Source organism: Eurosta solidaginis, chromosome 2, assembly GCF_040869045.1.
Source record: "Eurosta solidaginis isolate ZX-2024a chromosome 2, ASM4086904v1, whole genome shotgun sequence".
Classification (NCBI taxonomy): domain Eukaryota; kingdom Metazoa; phylum Arthropoda; class Insecta; order Diptera; family Tephritidae; genus Eurosta; species Eurosta solidaginis.
In genome coordinates, this window is record NC_090320.1 from 123,099,126 (window position 1) to 123,111,379 (window position 12,254).

Below are 12,254 nucleotides of genomic sequence, written 5' to 3' on the forward strand. Positions count from 1 at the left end.
GTTTTAATTAAATTGTTTCCAATAGATATTGTGAAGTGCGAACAAAAAAAATCCTTCTAATTGTGAAATATCTACAACATCCTTGCGTTTCGGTTATCCAAAGTAAGGAAAAGGCCAAGTCTTCAGCCAAAACTATATTATTTCACAACCATCAAGACTCCTTAAGCGGTACTACATAAGTGAACAGCAAAAAAACTCCGACAATCCACGCTAACAAATTTTTGAAACAGATAAATATATTATACATTTTAAATAAACCTCAAAATTACAACCACCACTTAAACATAATCTCTATAGGAAGAAAATAATTAACACCTTTCTGTCGCGGAGAGGTATAAAATATACCAGCGTACTTGTATGTAGCTGAGTATATCTGAAAGACTCTAAGATTTTTGGATTTTTTTCTTCCATTATCAAATTTGTCTCATACTTCGTTTTCTTTGCGTTTAAAAATCAGTTTCCTATATACATAAATATAGTAAAAGAACATATATATTAAAACCTATAGTTCCAGAAAAAAAAGAAAAAAACAAACCCTGTTCAAAAATTAAATAATTAAATATTTTTTTTCTGAATTTTTTTTACTAAATTATGATAATTTTTTTTCTAAATAATCTACTGGTTTAGTAATGAATCGCATATGTTTGTAAGTAATATGTGCATTTATATGATCTACATATAATTAGCGCATCTAATATATTTAGTACATTATTTTGGATATTCTTTATAAAAACTTTTCAAATTTTGTATACCATTTATTTTGCATAAAAGACTTATTTGTATATATATACATATATATCTGTATATATATATTTAAGTAAAACATACATACATATTATATCAAGATCATACATACCTAAATAAGAAAAAATAAATTAAAGAAGCATACTTTTGTTAGTATAGATACCTAATTTAGTTATACCTGCCTAATATCGTTTAAGTTTTTTTGTTGTAACCATGTGGGTCCAACCCATATGGTAGCAACCCTAACTTAACTCAACATATTACCAATTTACTTTTTGATTGTTCTTTAAATTTGTCAGAGAGATATTATAAGGCAGTCCCCATTCATAAATTCCTTTGTTTATTTTGTTTTGCAACATTATGTGCACAAAGCTCCTCCCATTGTCTCTCTGATTTTTAACTCCCAACTATAGTGCAATCACTAATAATGACATTCTAGATTTTTTTTTGGTCTAAGATTTTTTTTCTACATCGAATTGAATCAATATTTCTATTAGAATGAGTCCATAAATGTATTTAAATCGAAAAGCAAGAACAAGCGAATTTATAGCTACAAAAACAGTCATCGTCATCATGCTGCGACCACAAGCGAGAAGGCCTTCAACGCTACGTGGGATTACTGCATTGCAGATTATTGATGAGTGATGATTCAAATTGTTTCATTATTTCTTTTTGCTATACGCCACCGTCTTATTTCTTTTTACATAAATGCGTTCATACATACGTGAGTAATAATTGTTTTTTTTTTTGCTTCCTGAGAATAAATTTGGGAGTATACAAAACTTCACATATGTCTGTATGTATGCAAACACGTAGGTGAATGCAATTTTTTTTTGGCTTAGCAGATTCCATCTCTCTTTTTTTTGTGATCTAATAAACTCTCGCGGAGTCTCATTTTTATCTATTTTTATTTCGCTCTATTTTGCGAAACATATGACCGTATATCTGTGTAAATATATGTAATTAAAATTTCAAGATCAAGGCCAAAAACCATATGTTGAGGTAGGTCAGTAATTTAATATTTAAGTACCCACAAAAAAATTGTGTTAGCATAGTAAGCAAAACTAGTATCGCCTGTGGTCGAAATTCGACCAACTCTTATTTTTTTCAACTCAGTCTATGCATCCAGTGTTGGGGGTAGTGTAATAATGCGTTAATAGTTAAGCAGTGAGCGGAAATATAGCAAACTGGTCTAACTTACTTAAATTTTTCATTAAGACATTGTAATTTTTATTGTATTTTCTTAAATTTTCTACAAAATTTTCAAATGTAATTATAACCTTTTGGTATGGAGCTCCTTAAACAAAAATATAAAAAATATGTAAAATCAAAAGAAATTGGCATAGAATTAAGGTGAAATTACTTGACATTAAATTTAAAAATAGGTTTTTCCACACCAGCCGGGAGGTCCCCGTTGGGGCGCTACCGAAGTTAGTTTTGTGTGCTCGGTTCCCCAGTAGACCTATATCTCCCATATGCATATATCGCCCATTTACTTCAATAGTGTCATAATTCAAAAACACGAACTTTTAGTTAAAAACGAAGAAATGTGCTTAAGGAATTTAGCCTATTTCACGCCACCCGTTAGGTATGCAATTGGCGCTTTACCGAGTTTAATTTTGTATAAATACATATGTAGTATGTACATAAGTGTGACACAAAACGAAAATTTCGAATAGAATGAGAAAAAAGGCAGAGTTAACTAAAAAAATTTAAATGAAAGAAAAAAAAAATAAAGTACTTAAAGTGCGAAAAAATTAAGTGATGTGAATAAACAGTTTCATATAAAAACGCAATAAGTGCACTTGGACCTTTTTCCGGGTTTTAATGTTATCATTGTGGAAATATGAAGATTCTAATATTCGGATATTTAATGTTGGGATTCCCATTGAGATCTATGTACGTAATTAATTTGTATTAAATTTGTAAACATTCATATTCATGAAATGGAGATGAATATATATGACCATATCTACCATAAAATATTGTCTGTGAACGATATAATACTAAGATATAGCAAAGCAGAATAAATTAGAAAAAAAAAGAAAAAGAAACAAAAACAGTGAAATTATCCACGCAAACATATTTACTAAAATAAAATTGATTTCATAATTTTAAGCGACATAAACAAATTAGGATTATGGGATCTAAGCATCCGATTAATGGGCATATAATCAAACAAAGTTAGTCTAATAAAAAATACAACGGGTAATATACTGCCTATGCAATATTTCGACCTAAAATCGAAAACTTTTTTGGGTCGTTTTTTTTTTTCGTTTATAATATAACGTGAAATTTTCCGATTTAATCAAGTTGCATTTAAATAATAATAAACTAAGTTGAAATAAAAGATAATATAATAAAATAAAATAAGAAATATCAAAATAAATTAGCATAAAAGACAATATACAAATTTTAATGTAATATCTTTGTAGCAAATTTATTTATTTTTTTGTTCACTATAAGACGTGCTATATCTAAAATGAGCATAAAATCTGGAAATTCAAAAAACATTTGGGTCAAATTTTCAATTAATTGTAATAAATAAATAAATTTAGCGAGTTTGAACAAAAGTTGACTCATTATTTCTGATTTATTTTTTTTAAAGCACCTAAAATGAAAAACAAAGAATCTGTTAAATAAAGACCTATGATTTTACGTGTAAGTAAAATTTGTCCAAAAAAATAGGCCGGTTAAGTTATTACTTCTCTTTAAAGTTTTTTTGTGCGCTAACAAATTTTAGAACAATTTTTTAAAGATTTTGGTACAAACCAATATAGGTAATTGGAAACAATATTTTATTTCAACAGAAAATGAGCGAAGCAGTAGTTCTCTCACCGTTTGGCGTGTACAAATATATACATATGTAGAGATGAAACGTTTGAGCAACGGAACAATTGAGAATTTGGAGCTATGTACTCAGGGGGGTTTGTGAACCTAATGCGTCCTACAGATGGCAATTTCGATAGTTGCACAGATTTTCAAATTTACAAAAAACTGTTTCTATTAATTGTAAACAAATAGAGTAATATTTGTTAACAAAAATAGGCCTAAGCACTGCGGCTGATCAATACGAATCGATTCATATAACTTTTATATGATTTTACGTATGCTAAGTATGCGAAACAGCCCGTCAATTGATTGTATGGAAATTTTGTTAGCGTATTAATATATAGATAGTGTGTTATATACTGTCTATGCAATATTTCGACCTAAAATCGAAAACGTTTTTGGGTCGTTTTTTTCGTTTAATATACAACGTGAAATTTTCCGATTCAATAAAGTTGCATTTAAATAATAATAAACTAAGTTGAAATAAAAGATAATAATATAATAAAATAAAATAAGAAATATCAAAATAAATTAGCATAAAAGACAATATACAAATTTTAATGTAATATCTTTGTAGCAAATTTATTTATTTTTTGTTCACTATAAGACGTGCTATATCTAAAATGAGCATAAAATCTGGAAATGCAAAAAACATTTGGGTCAAATTTGCAATTAATTGTTATAAATAAATAAATTTAGTGAGTTTTAACAAAAGTTGACTCATTATTTCTGATATCGTTTTTTTTTAAAGCACCTAAAATGAAAAACAAAGAATCTGTTAAATAAAGATCTATGCTTTTACGTGTAAGTACAATTTGTCCAAAAAATAGGCCGGTTAAGTTATTACTTCTCTTTAAAGTTTTCGAATTTACAGCAAACTTTTTCTATTAATTATAAACAAACAGAGTAATATTTGTTAACAAAAATAGGCCTATGAACTGCGGCTGATCAATACGAATCGACTCATATAACTTTTATATGATTTTACGTATGCTAAGTATGCGAAACAGGCTGTCAATTGATTGTATGGAAATTTTGTTAGCGTATTAATATATAGATAGTGGGTAATATACTGCCTATGCAATATTTCGACCTAAAATCGAAAACTTTTTTGGGTCGTATTTTTTCGTTTAATATACAACGTGAAATTTTCCGATTCAATCAAGTTGCATTTAAATAATAATAAACTAAGTTGAAATAAAAGATAATATAATAAAATAAAATAAGAAATATCAAAATAAATTAGCATAAAAGACAATATACAAATTTTAATGTAATATCTTTGTAGCAAATTTATTTATGTTTTGTTCACTATAAGACGTGCTATATCTAAAAGGAGCATAAAATCTGGAAATGCAAAAAACATTTGGATGGAATATTTCGACCTAAAATCGAAAACGTTTTTGGGTCGTTTTTTTTTCGTTTAATATACAACGTGAAATTTTCCGATTCAATCAAGTTGCATTTAAATAATAATAAACTAAGTTGAAATAAAAGATAATATAATAAAATAAAATAAGAAATATCAAAATAAATTAGCATAAAAGACAATATACAAATTTTAATATAATATCTTCGTAGTAAATTTATTTATTTTTTGTTCACTATAAGACGTGCTATATCTAAAATTAGCATAAAATCTGGAAATGCAAAAAACATTTGGGTCAAATTTGCAATTAATTGTTATAAATAAATAAATTTAGTGAGTTTGAAAAAAAGTTGACTAATTATTTCTGATTTCATTTTTTTTAAAGCACCTAAAATAAAAAACAAAGAATCTGTTAAATAAAGACCTATGCTTTTACGTTTTTGGGTCGTTTTTTTTTCGTTTAATATACAACGTGAAATTTTCCGATTCAATCAAGTTGCATTTAAATAATAATAAACTAAGTTGAAATAAAAGATAATATAATAAAATAAAATAAGAAATATCAAAATAAATTAGCATAAAAGACAATATACAAATTTTAATGTAATATCTTCGTAGCAAATTTATTTATTTTTTGTTCACTATAAGACGTGCTATATCTAAAATGAGCATAAAATCTGGAAATGCAAAAAACATTTGGGTCAAATTTGCAATTAATTGTTATAAATAAATAAATTTAGTGAGTTTGAAAAAAAGTTGACTCATTATTTCTGATTTCATTTTTTTTAAAGCACCTAAAATAAAAAACAAAGAATCTGTTAAATAAAGACCTATGCTTTTACGTGTAAGTAAAATTTGTCCAAAAAAATAGGCCGGTTAAGTTATTACTTCTCTTTAAAGTTTTTTTGTGCGCTAATAATTATTATTTTAGAACAATTTTTTAAGGATTTTGGTACAAACCAATATAGGTAATTGGAAACAATGGGAAACAATATTTTATTTCAACAGAAAATGAACGAAGCAGTAGTTCTCTCACCGTTTGGCGTGTACAAATATATACATATGTAGAGATGAAACATTTGAGCCACGCAACAATTGAGAATTTGGAGCTATTTACTCAGGGGGGTTTGTGAACATAATGCGTTCTACAGGTGGCAATTTCGATTATTGCACAGATTTTCGAATTTACAAAAAACTTTTTCTATTAATTATAAACAAATAGAGTAATATTTGTTAACAAAAATTGGCCTATGCACTGCGGCTGATCAATACGAATCGATTCATATAACTTTTATATGATTTTACGTATGCTAAGTATGCGAAACAGCCTGTCAATTGATTGTATGGAAATTTTGTTAGTGTATTAATATATAGATAGTGGGTAATATACTGCCTATGCAATATTTCGACCTAAAATCGAAAACGTTTTTGAGTCGTTTTTTTCGTTTAATATAAATTAACGTTTTGTAGTACGTTTTATATTTTTTAAAAAGGTAGCGGCCTTGCGTCCGCTTTCATATTTATTGGTTGTGATTCAACTTAAGAATAATTACAATGAATGTCTTAACTTAAAATTACACCTATCATTGGCCATACGTCACGTTGCATTTGCATGTGTGCCCTATTTCTTGTTATTGCCCAAAATCGAACTATTGCTGATTGTTGTTAACTGCGATCGTTGCTGACTGTTGTTTACTGTGCTTATTGCTGACTGTTGTTTGTTACAATTAAACCGATGATGAAAGATTTAATGAAGTTGCGCGTGCAGGCCGTTGGTAAGGGTCAACTTGGTAAGCGGTTGCCTTAACTCTTCCCCCTTTAAGTGTGAGCGCCCTCGATCATTAGTAGAATGGCAAATTGTTAAAACTCACATATGTTGGAATATGATTTTCTTGACTTGATTGGCTAACTTCTTGATTCGTAATAGATTGTACTGGCTTTGCTATTTCTTCTTCTACATATCGTATTTCCACGGATCGTTTCCTTAGGAAAAAAATAAGTATTATGCTTATTAGGAATGCTGCCGTTGTGAAACTTCCGACAGAGAGTGTCGCTTTTTTAATAGAATTGATTTGATGCGTGTTTTTGATGTGCAGGTCCTTTAAAGCTTCTAAGGAGAGTAATTCGATGTGGTCTTTTTCTAATGGAGTTGGCTGTAGTATTGCGGGAATGGTTTCAATTGGTCTTGCTTCAACATTTTCGAATGTTTGGCCGTTTATTTTTATTGTTGCATTGTTAAATATTATCACATGCGTTCCATTCATTGGTTGAGATACTTTATCAGTTTGCACTTCGCCTTCGAACCGGTTTAGCAATATTACTCCGGGTTTGATTTCTTCTAAGGTAGGGACGTGATGGCCGTTCGTTGTCGAACAAGTCGAATTTAAACTATTTATTATTCTAGCTACACACAAGTCTTTACTTAAATCTATAACATTTGTTTCTTTACAGATCGTTAGATCATTATAACTTTCACAATCATTTTTTATTCCGTACAGTGAATATTTTCCTTTTAGTATTTCATTATACTCAGTTTTTATTATAGTATTTTTTGCCCTTTTTACAGGTCGTATGATAATTCTTCTAAATATTTCTTTCAGTGTCAGCGGTATTTTAACTATGTATACAATTTTCATTCCTTTACTTACTATATTTATTTGTGATATTTCTAGTGCTTCTTCGGCACTTTTAAATGGTAGTTTTTCCTTTTTCATCTTGTTGATTGACAATTCTATTTCTTCGTTGCTTAGTATTACAGAGTTCAATATATTTTCTTTTGCCCGTTGGATGGTATATTTTATATTTATTAATTCTTCCTTAATTAACCTAATTCTATTTTGCAAATTTATTATGATTTCCGTTACAACATTTTCTTCTTTTCTAATAGTGTTTATCATTCTATTAACTATATTAGTTATGTTATTTATTCGTTTTTCAAATAGGTTATTAATTACTACTTGCTCATTATTATTTTCGTTTAGATTATTTAAATTATTGGTTATTATGTTTAAATCTTCGTGGTCGGGAGATCCGGCTATGTATTTCCATGCCGTTCCCAATATATCAATGGATCTTCTAGTTTTATAATTGATGTTAGAGGGTTTAAGTGTATTTAGGATTTCAAGGGTTTGAATGGTTTCATGTTTGAGGAGGGGATATAGGAAGTGATCGTTAGGGATTTGGTTATTTATCTCTTCATATGTCTCTGTCAAAAATTGTTCGTATTTTTCTAAGTCGATGAGGTGAATGAGCCTAAATGTTCCGTCTTGTATTTTCGCTTGTCCATTGTCTATTGTTACTAGTTGGGATTTGCTGTAGTCTAGAATTCGAACGTCTGAGGAAGAGGTAGTAGTCGTAATGAGGAGAATAAGAAGTTCGTAGAGGTCCATTTTATCTGGAAATTTAATTAGGTTTTTATTAGAGATTTGTGAATTGTTCGTCCTGATACTGTTTTGACTGTTGTCCTGTGAATTTCCAAGACTTCCTCCTTTTTATACTTTGGAGTTAGCTTGGAACCTAGTCTCTTGTTAATTTTAACATAGATTATTTCTCCTATTGGGAAATCTTTATTTTCAGGTCTGTTTTTGTTGTGATACGAGAGATCCTGTTCTTGTTTTTTCCTGAGTAAGGCAATGTTTTCTTGCCTTTTCTGTTCTAATTGTTGTGGGTCATTGTAAAGTCTATTTCCGAAAAATATCTCTATGGGTTTGTTCTTTGTGGTTGAGTGAATCGACGAATTGTATTCCTGTACCGATTTAAATAGAAGTTCTTCGAATGTTATTGTAGGCCGATTGCTTTTGAGACATCTCATTATTTCTGAAAGTGTGCTGTGGAATCTTTCTACCTGACCGTTACTTGTGCTACTGTACGGTGGTGTGGTGTGGACGTTAATGGACATTTCATCCTTAAGTAAGGATGAGATTGAGGCAGAGTTAACGAGATTTTTCGTTATCAATTACTACGAGTCTTGGTATTCCAAATGCGATCATTAGTTCTCGAATCGGATCTTTAATATGCTCTATTGCTCTAGAAGGTATCATTTTAACCTGGGCGTATTTAGAGAATTTATCAATTGCGGTAAGTATTAATATCGCGGGTTCGAATCGAGCTCAAGGCCTAACAATAATTTTTTATCATTATTATTGTTATGATAAATTTTTTCTTAATTGAAAAAATTTTTAAATTAGAATAGAAGAAAGAAAAAATTTTAGACAACTGCCAAAGCTCGTTGTATAGATCCATTTCGGGAACTGCTAAATTCCTTCATCTGGATCTATACAACGAGCTTTGGCAGTTGTCTAAAATTTTTTCTTTCTTCTATTCTAATTTAAAAATTTTTTCAATTAAGAAAAAATTTATCATAACAATAATAATGATAAAAAATTATTGTTAGGCCTTGAGCTCGATTCGAACCCGCGATCTTAAAATCAGTAGGCCGATATAACAACAAAAATTGGTAAGTATTAATTTTTTCTCAGTGGAATATATGTCAACGTGAACTATTTCACCTGGAGACTGAGGAATGGGGGTCGGCTGAATTTGCGGTTTTGCTGGATGCCTATCGTATTTTTGGACGCGACAAGTTGAACATTTTTTTACAAATTGTTCAATTTTCGCATACATTCTTGGAAAGTAGAATTTACGTAAAATTTGGGTTTTATTTTTTCTGTGAGCTCGTTGATGTTCTTCGATTATAATTTGCTCCTGTTCTGTTTCTGATGTGACGTCCTGAAGTAGAGTTTGTGTGTAACGGATTTTAACATTACTAAAGTGGAGAGGAAATATTTCCTGAATTTTACCCATCAACCCTACTGTAGTGTACAGACCGTTGACGAGGGCTGGATCTAAATATCTTTTAAATAAAATATTGTTTCCCATTTTTTCCAATTACCTATATTGGTTTGTACCAAAATCCTTAAATAATTGTTCTAAAATAATTGTTAGCGCACAAAAAAACTTTAAAGAGAAGTAATAACTTAAACGGCCTATTTTTTTGGACAAATTTTACTTACACGTAAAAGCATAGGTCTTTATTTAACAGATTCTTTGTTTTTCATTTTAGGTGCTTTAAAAAAAATGAAATCAGAAATAATGGGTCAACTTTTGTTCAAACTCACTAAATTTATTTATTTGTAACAATTAATTGCAAATTTGACCCAAATGTTTTTTGCATTTCCAGATTTTATGCTCATTTTAGATATAGCACGTCTTATAGTGAACAACAAATAAATAAATTTGCTACAAAGATATTACATTAAAATTTGTATATTGTCTTTTATGCTAATTTATTTTAATATTTCTTATTTTATTTTATTATATTATCTTTTATTTCAACTTAGTTTATTATTATTTAAATGCAACTTGATTGAATCGGAAAATTTCACGTTGTATATTAAACGAAAAAAAAAACGACCCAAAAACGTTTTCGATTTTAGGTCGAAATATTGCATAGGCAGTATATTACCCACTATCTATATATTATACGCTAACAAAATTTCCATACAATCAATTGACAGGCTGTTTCGCATACTTAGCATACGTAAAATCATATAAAAGTTATATGAATCGATTCGTATTGATCAGCCGCAGTGCATAGGCCTATTTTTGTTAACAAATATTACTCTATTTGTTTATAATTAATAGAAAAAGTTTTTTGTAAATTCGAAAATCTGTGCAACTATCGAAATTGCCATCTGTAGGACGCATTATTTCCACAAACCCCCCTGAGTACATAGCTCCAAATTCTCAATTGTTGCGTTGCTCAAATGTTTCATCTCTACATATGTATATATTTGTACACGCCAAACGCTGAGAGAACTACTGCTTCGTTCATTTTTTGTTGAAATAAAAATTGTTTCCCATTGTTTCCAATTACCTATATTGGTTTGTACCAAAATCCTTAAAAAATTGTTCTAAAATAATTATTATTAGCGCACAAAAAACTTTAAAGAGAAGTAATAACTTAAACGGCCTATTTTTTTGGACAAATTTTACTTACACGTAAAAGCATAGGTCTTTATTTAACAGATTCTTTGTTTTTTATTTTAGGTGCTTTAAAAAAAATGAAATCAGAATTAATGAGTCAACTTTTGTTCAAACTCACTAAACTTATTTATTTATAACAATTAATTGCAAATTTGACCCAAATGTTTTTTGCATTTCCAGATTTTATGCTCATTTTAGATATAGCACGTCTTATAGTGAACAAAAAATAAATAAATTTGCTACAAAGATATTACATTAAAAATTGTATATTGTCTTTTATGCTAAATTATTTTGATATTTCTTATTTTATTTTATTATATTATCTTTTATTTCAACTTAGTTTTTTTATTATTTAAATGCAACTTGATTGAATCGGCAAATTTCACGTTGTATATTAAACGAAAAAAAAACGACCCAAAAACGTTTTCGATTTTAGGTCGAAATATTCCATAGACCGTATATTACTCTACTATCTATATATTAATACGCTAACAAAATTTCCATACAATCAATTGACAGGCTGTTCCGCATACTTAGCATACGTAAAATCATATAAAAGTTATATGAATCGATTCGTATTGATCAGCCGCAGTGCATAGGCCTATCTTTGTTAACAAATATTACTCTATTTGTTTATAATTAATAGAAACAGTTTTTTGTAAATTCGAAAATCTGTGCAAATATCGAAATTGCCATCTGTAGGACGCATTATGTTCACAAACCCCCTGAGTACATAGCTCCAAATTCTCAATTGTTCCGTTTCTCCAATGTTCCATCTCTACATATGTATATATTTGTACACGTCAAACGGTGAGAGAACTACTGCTTCGCTCATTTTCTGTTGAAATAAAATATTGTTTCCCATTGTTTCCAATTACCTATATTGGTTTGTACCAAAATCTTTAAAAAATTGTTCTACAATTTGTTAGCGCACAAAAAACTTTAAAGTGAAGTAATAACTTAACCGGCCTATTTTTTTGGACAAATTTTACTTAGACGTAAAAGCATAGGTCTTTATTTAACAGATTCTTTGTTTTTCATTTTAGGTGCTTTAAAAAAAAAACAAATCAGAAATAATGAGTCAACTTTTGTTCAAACTCAATAAATTTATTTATTTATTACAATTAATTGCAAATTTGACCCAAATGTTTTTTGCATTTCCAGATTTTATGCTCATTTTAGATATAGCACGTCTTATAGTGAACAAAAAATAAATAAATTTGCTACAAAGATATTACATTAAAATGTGTATATTGTCTTTTATGATAATTTATTTTGATATTTCTTATTTTATTTTATTATATTATCTTTTATTTCAACTTAG

At 28.8% G+C, this 12,254-nt stretch overlaps 1 protein-coding gene across 6 annotated transcripts in view; it reads right to left on the reverse strand.

Annotated features, from left to right (window-relative positions):
• Positions 1-12,254, reverse strand: part of TM9SF2 (transmembrane 9 superfamily protein member 2) — a 483,300-nt gene that overhangs the window by 88,359 nt on the left and 382,687 nt on the right. The gene's annotated exons all lie outside the window — the stretch shown is intronic.